This window comes from Rhineura floridana, chromosome 3 (genome assembly GCF_030035675.1).
Source record: "Rhineura floridana isolate rRhiFlo1 chromosome 3, rRhiFlo1.hap2, whole genome shotgun sequence".
Lineage (NCBI taxonomy): Eukaryota > Metazoa > Chordata > Lepidosauria > Squamata > Rhineuridae > Rhineura > Rhineura floridana.
The window spans coordinates 218,101,809-218,110,920 of NC_084482.1; positions in this window are offsets into that span (position 1 = coordinate 218,101,809).

A 9,112-nucleotide genomic window follows, 5' to 3' on the forward strand; every position below is an offset into this window, starting at 1 on the left:
ATCAGCCCAAATCTTGTTAGACTGTTTCCAGCACTGGACCCTCCTTTTTGCCTCATCAGTCCAACGCGATCTGAGAATAGTGAGGTTCAGAAAGTCTAGACCAGCCTTTCCCAACCGGTGTGCCTCCAGATGTTGTTGGACCACAACTCCCATCAGCCTCAGCCATTGGCAATGCTAGCTGAAGCTGATGGGATTTGTGGTCCAACAGCATCTGGAGGCACACTGGTTGGGAAAGGCTGGTCTAGGTGCAACAATCGACATCCTGCTTACATGGGAATAAACTATTGAATTCAATAGGACTTCTGAGTAGTCATTCATTTATTCATTGGCCATCACTCGTGGCTGAGTAAGATTGTCTTCCAGGGTAAGGTCTTTAACGGTGGGTCCGTAAGTGACTGTGGAGGCCAATTCTGGATCCACACAGCCTCCCATAGGGAGGACATAGGTTTCCAGATGGAAGATGGTCACAACGAGGATTTGCTTGACGTGCCTTTCCCTTAGCTCAGTTGTCACTTTTGCCCTGTACTCGTGCCTCTTCAAAGTCCATAGCACCATTGATAACGGCCAACCTCCACTTCCGGGAAGGGTTGCTTTGCCTGTGCTGCCTCTGAGTCAAGCTCTCGTCTCAGAAGAAGCTTTTTCAGCTTTAAAATCAGTCACAACGCTCTTTTTGACTGGTAAAGATTTTCTCCCGGGCAGGGAGAAACGTAGAGAGATTAACCACAAAGCCTGTTTTTGTGGGGAGGACTGGATTTCATTTATTTATGAGAGAAGGTTCAAACTGCAATGCCGGACGGACTTTCATCAAGCTCTAGCTGATTACAGCAACACGTTTATCTTTTCTTTAAAGAAAAACGAACTCTAACAGGCAGATAAGCATCCTTCTTTCTATTTTCTTTTTTTACTTGGTTTAAATTGGTGCAGCAAAAAAGAGATTTGTCAATGAATCAGCTGTGAAGAACTTCTAGGTGAGTTATGGCTTTTCTCTTTCACTAACGAAATTAAGGAGGAAAGAAATCAAAAAAGCTTATCTTTGTTTTTATCGCAAAAAGCTGTCCTGGAGGTGCATTCTAAAGATACCAACGGAAGAGGGATTTCTATTTTGAGGAGGGGGGGGATTTTTTTGGTCTATTTCATTTTGACGAATCTGCTTGTTCACGACGCCACTAATTGTTTTGATGTTGGGAACTAAGTTTGTTTTGTATTCCTGAACACATAGAGATAAGGCAGGCTGTACTGTCTACACTGATATAAGCAAGCCTGGAATATTAACCCAATTGTGGCTGAAATAATTTTTGTTTCTGTGGTTTTAAGAATGACAACCAGGAAAGTGATTGAGACCATGGAAGAAATTATGTTTCAGAAAATAATGGGTGAGATTGAGATAACGAAACAAACCCTGAGACAGGGTAGACAGGAGATGAAAATTGAATTTAACAAAATGACGCAGGAGCTTAAAGAAATAGTGGATTCTGTGAGAGAGGAGTTTGATGGGATAGGGAAGCTACAAGCCCTGGAGATTGGAACAAATGTGAAATTGGAAAAAGATTTGGAGTTTATGGATGTTAGAAATAAAGTTTACTGTTTGGAATTCAACGTTGTCTCTGAAGAAATTAATGAAGATTTTGGTGGTAAAGTTATCAATGTCTTGGATAATTTTCTGGACTGGAATGATGTGATGGAGCTTGACATAGAAAAAATCTATGGAGTTGGCTACAGATATGTGACAGTGGAGAAACTCTTAAGAGATGAGCCAGTGCATTTTGTAAAAAAGAAGAACAGAGATATGACTTTGCAGCAATATTTCAGCAACATATTCAGAATTCTTGACTGGAATGATGTGATGGGGCTTGACATAGAAAATTTTTTTGGAATTAACTACAAATATGTGACAGAGCAGAGATGCACCCAGAGCAGAGATGTGACTTTACAACAATATTTCAACAACATATTCAGAATTGATGGCAAGGACATATTTGTGATGGGGGAAATTCCCATCAGACTCTTGTTATATGACTATGGCTATGACAGCAAGATCATCATGGGATACTGATAATGGATGAATGGATACTGAAACCACTGGATTTAACAGGACTATTGAAGATGGAAGATGGAATTAATATTGATAATGGAAGAATGGTTATGGAAATTATTGGACTTAACAGATTTGACGAGATGGATTAATTGATATGTTTACTTGGACTATGGCTATGATAACAAGATTATTATGGGATACTGATAACGGAAGAATGGCTACTGAAATTACTGGACTTCACAGGATTATTGAAGATGGAAGATGGAATTAATATAGATAATGGAAGAATGGCTATTGAAATTGTTGGGCCTAACAGATTTGAATCAGATGGATTAAGCGACATGTTTATTTGGAGAAAAATTGAAAGATATATCTCTCAAGGAATTGAAACCTCTCTTTGACTTTTTGTGGAAAGAATAAAATAATGTTTATGAGATTTGATGATTAATTAAGATAATTACTGGAGGAAAGTGATTTTATAATATAATTTTAGAGATAGGATTGTTATATATTGTAGACCTATAACTGATCTGCGACAAATCGGAAGTCAACATCTTATTTTATTGTTTAATTGTTTTTGTTTTGTTTTGTTTCTTGTCTTTGAAAATTTGAATAAAAATTAATGATAAAAAAAAAAAGATAACGGCCAACCTCCAATTGGGACGCTCATGGGCCAGAGCTTCCCAGTTCTCAATGTTCATGTTACATGTTTTTAGGTTAGCTTTAAGAACATCTTTAAACCTGTCCCTGGAAAACTGGTAGAAAGTATTATTAAAGCTAGATTAACTAAGCACATAGAAGAACAAGCCTTGCTGAAGCAGAGCCAGCATGGCTTCTGCAAGGGAAAGTCCTGTCTCAGTAACCTATTAGAATTCTTTGAGAGTGTCAATAAGCATATAGATAGAGGTGATCCAGTGGACATAGTGTACTTAGACTTTCAAAAAGCGTTTGACAAGGTACCTCACCAAAGACTTCTGAGGAAGCTTAGCAGTCATGGAATAAGAGGAGAGGTCCGTGTGACGCCCTTCCCTGGCTCTCCCTGTCAGGTTCCTACCTGCTCGTGGTTACTGCCTGTCTCTAGGCACCACCAGGGACTCCACCAGTCCGGACTGTCCTTTTTTATGGTTTCTCTCCCCGCTCTAGCACAGATCTCAACAGATCCCCCTGCTAGGCAGCACCACCAGTCACGTCCTATAACCAGTAGTCCCAGAGACTCTGCCTGAGTCTCCCTCAACTACGTTACCTCTGTGACTGCGTGCTTAAGCTGTCCCAATCCCTTTGATTTACTCAGACTGCTTATAATTCTGGTTTGCTCTGAATACTTGTGGTGTTATATTCTTCCCTTCACCTGCTGCCACCATATGTCACTCTTCAGCCTTGGTATTTACTTTACCCTCCCTTCTGGTCTGTGAAACCCCAGCCAAGGATCAGGCCTTTGGTAAACCAAAAGTATTTATTAATAACAAAGATAACAAGGTTAACAAGATTACTCTAAAAGGCACTTAAGCATATGGTTACATCTATTCCTGAGGTACTGGTCTTAGTATTAATCCTAACTCCACACTCTCCTCTCATTCACCTCACAATCACCATCCACCAACTAACACCCACCCAGATTTAACTGAGATCCTTCCATTTTATACTCACAGCCATTTTAAACATTCAGCCAATCATCAAGCATTCTACTCACCATGCATCTCCTATACAAACAGCACTTACCATATATACACAAATAGAGGATCATCACAGTCCTCTTGTGGATAAGGAATTGGTTAAGAAACAGAAAGCAGAGAGTAGGAATAAATGGACATTTCTCCCAATGGAGGGCTGTAGAAAGTGGAGTCCCTCAAAGATCGGTATCGGGACCTGTACTTTTCAACTTGTTCATTAATGACCTAGAATAAGGAGTGAGCAGTGAAGTGACCAAGTTTGCTGACGACACTAAATTGTTCAGGGTTGTTAAAACAAAAAGGGATTGCGAAGAGCTCCAAAAAGACCTCTCCAAACTGAGTGAATGGGCGGAAAAATGGCAAATGCAATTCAATATAAACAAGTGTAAAATTATGCATATTGGAGCAAAAAATCTGAATTTCACATATACGCTCATGGGGTCTGAACTGGCAGTGACCAACCAGGAGAGAGTCCTCGAGGTTGTAGTGGACAGCACAATGAAAATGTCAACCCAGTGTGCGGCAGCTGTGAAAAAGGCAAATTCCATGCTAGCGATAATTAGGAAAGGTATTGAAAATAAAACAACTGATATCATAATGTCGTTGTATAAATCTATGGTGCGGCCGCATTTGGAATACTGTGTACAGTTCTGGTCGCCTCATCTCAAAAAGGATATTATAGAATTGGAAAAGGTTCAGAAGAGGGCAACCAGAATGATCAAGGGGATGGAGCGACTCCCTTACGAGGAAAGGTTGCAGCATTTGGGGCTTTTTAGTTTAGAGAAAAGGCGGGTCAGAGGAGACATGATAGAAGTGTATAAAATTATGCATAGCATTGAGAAAGTGGATAGAGAAAAGTTCTTCTCCCTCTCTCATAATACTAGAACTCGTGGACATTCAAAGAAGCTGAATGTTGGAAGATTCAGAACAGACAAAAGGAAGTACTTCTTTACTCAGCGCATAGTTAAACGATGGAATTTGCTCCCACAAGATGCAGTAATGGCCACCAGCTTGGACGGCTTTAAAAGAAGATTAGACAAATAAATGGAGGACAGGGCTATCAATGGCTACTAGCCGTGATGGCTGTGCTCTGCCACCCTAGTCAGAGGCAGCATGCTTCTGAAAACCAGTTGCCGGAAGCCTCAGGAGGGGAGAGTGTTCTTGCACTCGAGTCCTGCTTGCGGGCTTCCCCCAGGCACCTGGTTGGCCACTGTGAGAACAGGATGCTGGACTAGATGGGCCACTGGCCTGATCCAGCAGGCTCTTCTTAATCCTGAGTAGTAGACATAGTTGGGGCTGCTCTGTAGACTTCTAATGCCAATGTGGAATATGCTCCCTAACCCCACAAATGCTAGCAGATAGCAGCAGACTGTATGAACATACAATTGGGTTCAAGAATCTTTGCACACTGTTGCAGAGTAGAACTGAGCAGAGGAGCCCCAGCAGGCACCATAAATTTAGAAAGGAGAATTCAAAACATAGGGACATTGGAAGTTGTTATATACTGAGTGAGACCCATTGGTCTATCCAGGTCAGTACTGTCTACACTGACTGGCAGTGGCTTTCCAAGGTTTCAGGCAGGATTCTCTCCTAGCCTTTCCTGGAGATGCTGGGGGTTGACCCTGGGACCTTCTGCACGCAAGGGAGATACTCTGTCACTGGGCTAAGAAGAAGCTTGGAGAAACTGCGGATTATAGGAGCTGTTGCTTTTTTAAAAAAAAAACTGCAGGAGCTCTAGAGAGAGCAAAACAGCAGCTGCCTCAAGGGAACACAGTCAAAACCCAATTTTGTATTATGAGATATAAAGGGTAATCCTATGCATGTTTACCCAGAGCTTGGAAAAGTTACTTTTTTGAACTACAACTCCCATCAGCCCAGTCTAGTGGCCATGCTGACTGGGGCTGATGGGAGTTTTAAAAAGTAACTTTTCCAAGCTCTGTGTTTACCTGGAAGTAGAGATGGAAGAGATATTCAAATCAGGCCTCATTTAAAGCCAAATTTATTGAATTCGTACATTCCAAAAGATTGCACAAACTGAAACACCACTATCCTTTGAAATCCTCATGTATCCAAATTTTGTTATGCAGATTGCCAACCAGGTAATGTTTTTAAAATGCATTTATTAGGAGAAAGCATGCATAAAAATGAATGCACTGGTTAAGATAACACTCAGGATGCAAAGGAGCAGGACACCGTTCATGACCCATTCCACTCATCCCCTCTGAGTAGATGGGAGTGTTTAAAATATCTCTTTCTTGAAACCTGTTGAGCTGTTTGGATGGAATACTTATGACTTCTAGGGGTAATGCTCCTGAACATGCAAGTTGCACAGTCACACTGAGTGCAACCTCCTCTTTTAGCTGTGATCATTTGTGATTTGGTATGAGCCACCTTTGCTTCTTGGGTGTCATTTCCTGGAGTGGGTATTTGTAGGGGTTGGATGAACTTCTGTGTGACTTGCATTTGGGCAGCTTTGAAAAATGCCAGCTTTGCACCCAAAAGCAGGAGAGGGGACATAGCTTGGTGGCTTCGCATGCAGAAGGTCCTCTCAGGTTCAGTCAGGGGCATCTCCAGTGAAATGGATCACGAGGCAGGACTAGGAAAAGACTCTCCCTGATACTCTGGAGAGGAGCTGCTAGTCAGAGGAGACAATACTGGGCTGGATAAGCCTACGGTCTTCTAGAAATTTGATTGTTTGCATTTCAAGCCTGAAATTGTGTTCCGGTAAGAAAGTGTCAATACATTAGTAGGGGCAGATGAGGTATGACTGACAGATGGGAGAGCAGGTGGAAGTGAGAATTCTGAGGGGAGTTTTAAAAAGAAAAAAATTGGGGCTTGGCAGTTGTTTTTCGGAGGAGTTAGCAGGAAAACCCTATTAATAGGGTCGCCATAAGTCGGAATCGATATGAAGGCAGTACACATACACATTTAGGATTAGGGATCAAGAAGAGAACATTATTTAGAAGGGCTTGGGCTTGGGGGATTTCACTGGGATTAGTGGTGCAAGATAGTAGGTAAAATAGGGACACTAATAAGTTATTCATTTATTGTAACATTCAACATCGTATATATAATCAAGTTCATTTGTTTGATTCAAAATCCCAACTTTCAGCTTGGTCAAAATTGCTACCAAACTAAGGTCCTATTCTATACCTTTTCCTATACCAGTTTTACAGACAGATTACACCAGTGGCCACCTTTTGGGGACAAGGTGGTGGGGCTGAAACTAATGGATCAGAGGGCATATCTGACCTAGGTGGAGGTGTACTTACTGGGGATTTCCTGATCCAGGCCCTTGGGAATTAGGAGTTGGTAATCCCAAAATACAGGAATCACAGTGCCCATTTCTGCAAAGAGATCCTTCCCCTGATACAGTCATGAGGATTCAAAACAGGGAATGACAGAGCCTATACTTCCTCGGATGCTTTCAAATGAGCTTGGGCAATTAGTAGAGTATTTTGGGATAGCCTCCATCATATTTTGAAACATAAAGGACAGTCATGGCAAATGAATTCTCATTTGCAGACACACATACTGATTCTTCTGTGCCTGGTTTCTTCTGTGTGACCTGACGGATGACTCGTATCAAGAGTGGGACAGGGTAAACGCATCTCTTCTGTTACCTGATGTTTCTGTGGCTTTTGATACTTTTGACTATGATATGCTGCTGGACCAGATCTGTGGAGTGGATATTGGGGGCACTGTTTTATGTTGGTTCTGTTCCTACCTGCAGGGTCGTGACCATAAAATAGCACTGGGGGATTCAGGGTAATGTCTTGGCCCTATGATCTTTGTGCTATGCTGTACAACAGGGCACAATCCTGTTGCCAGTGCTGTTTAACATCTGGGTGACACAATTGGGAATTCTCAGGAGGAGTTTGGGGGCAAAGTGTCATCACTGTCTGGAGTATGCACAGTTCTATTTCTCCATAAACTCTGAGTTAGAAAAGGGGCTGAGCATACTATCGAACTGTGGATGAAGTTGTGGAATGGATGAGGGCTAATAAACTGAATGTGCACCCTGGGAAGATGGAAGCACTGTGGGTGGGTTATGTCAGTGCCTGGGAGGTTGACCAGTTGCCTGTTCTGGATGAAGTTATTCTTCAGCTATGGCTGCTCTTAACTGGCTATGGTGATTCATGCATTTCTAACCTCAATTATTGCAATGTGCTCCATGTGGGGCTACCCTTGCACCTGCTCCAGAAGCTCCAGCTGGTGCAAAATGCTGCAGCTAGACTGTTGATGGAGACAGACTACCACCAGCACATAAATCCAGTGCTTAAAAGTTTGCGCTGGCTGCCAAAATGTTACGGTGCCAGGTTCAAGATTCTAGAATTAATTTACAAGGCCCTTAACAACTTGGATCCAGGATTTTTTTTTTTTTTTACAATAATTTTTATTCAAATTTTCATAAAACATACAAAACAAAATCATAAAACATTCAAAGACAAAAAACAAAACAAAACAAAAATGATTAAACAAAAAAATAAAATGTTGACTTCCCATTTGTCGCAGATCAAATCAGTTGTAGGTCTACAATATATAACAATCCTGTCTCTTAAATTATATTATAAAATCACTTTCCTCCAGTAGTTATCTTAATTAATCATCAAATCTCATAAACATTACTTTATTCTTTCCACAAAAGTCAAAGAGAGGTTTCAATTCTTTAAGAAATATATCTATCAATTTTTCTCCAAATAAACATGTCGATTAATCCATCTCGTTAATAATAATAATAATCTTATTGTCATAACCATAGTCCAAATAAACATATCGATTAATCCATCTCATCAAAATCTGTTAGGTCCAATAATTTCAATAGCCATTATTCCATTATCCATATTAATTCCATCTTCCATCTTCAATAGTCCTGTTAAGTCCAGTAATTTCAGTGTCCAATCTTCCATTATCAGTATTCCATAATAATCTTGCTGTCATAGCCATAGTCATATAATAAGAGTCTGATGGGAATTTCCTCTATCCCAAATATTTTCTTGCCATCAATTCTGAATAAGTTGCTGAAATATTGTTGTAAAGTCATATCTGTGTTCTTCTTTTTTACAAAATGCACTGGCTCATCTCTTGAGAGTTTTTCCATTGTCACATGGCTGCAGTTAATTCCATAGATTTTCTCTATATCAAGCTCCATCACGTCATTCCAGTCCAGAAGATTATCCAAGCCATTGATAACTTTATCTCTAATATCTTCATTAATTTCTTCAGAGATAACGTTAAATTCCAAACAGTAGATTTTATTTCTAATATCCATAAACTCCAGATCTTTTTCCAATTCCACATTTGTTCCAATCTCCAGGGCTTGTATCTTCCCTTTATTTTTTCTTTTCTCATCTCTGATCTCATTCTCCTCTCTCACAGGATCCCCTATTTCTTTAAGCTCCTGCGT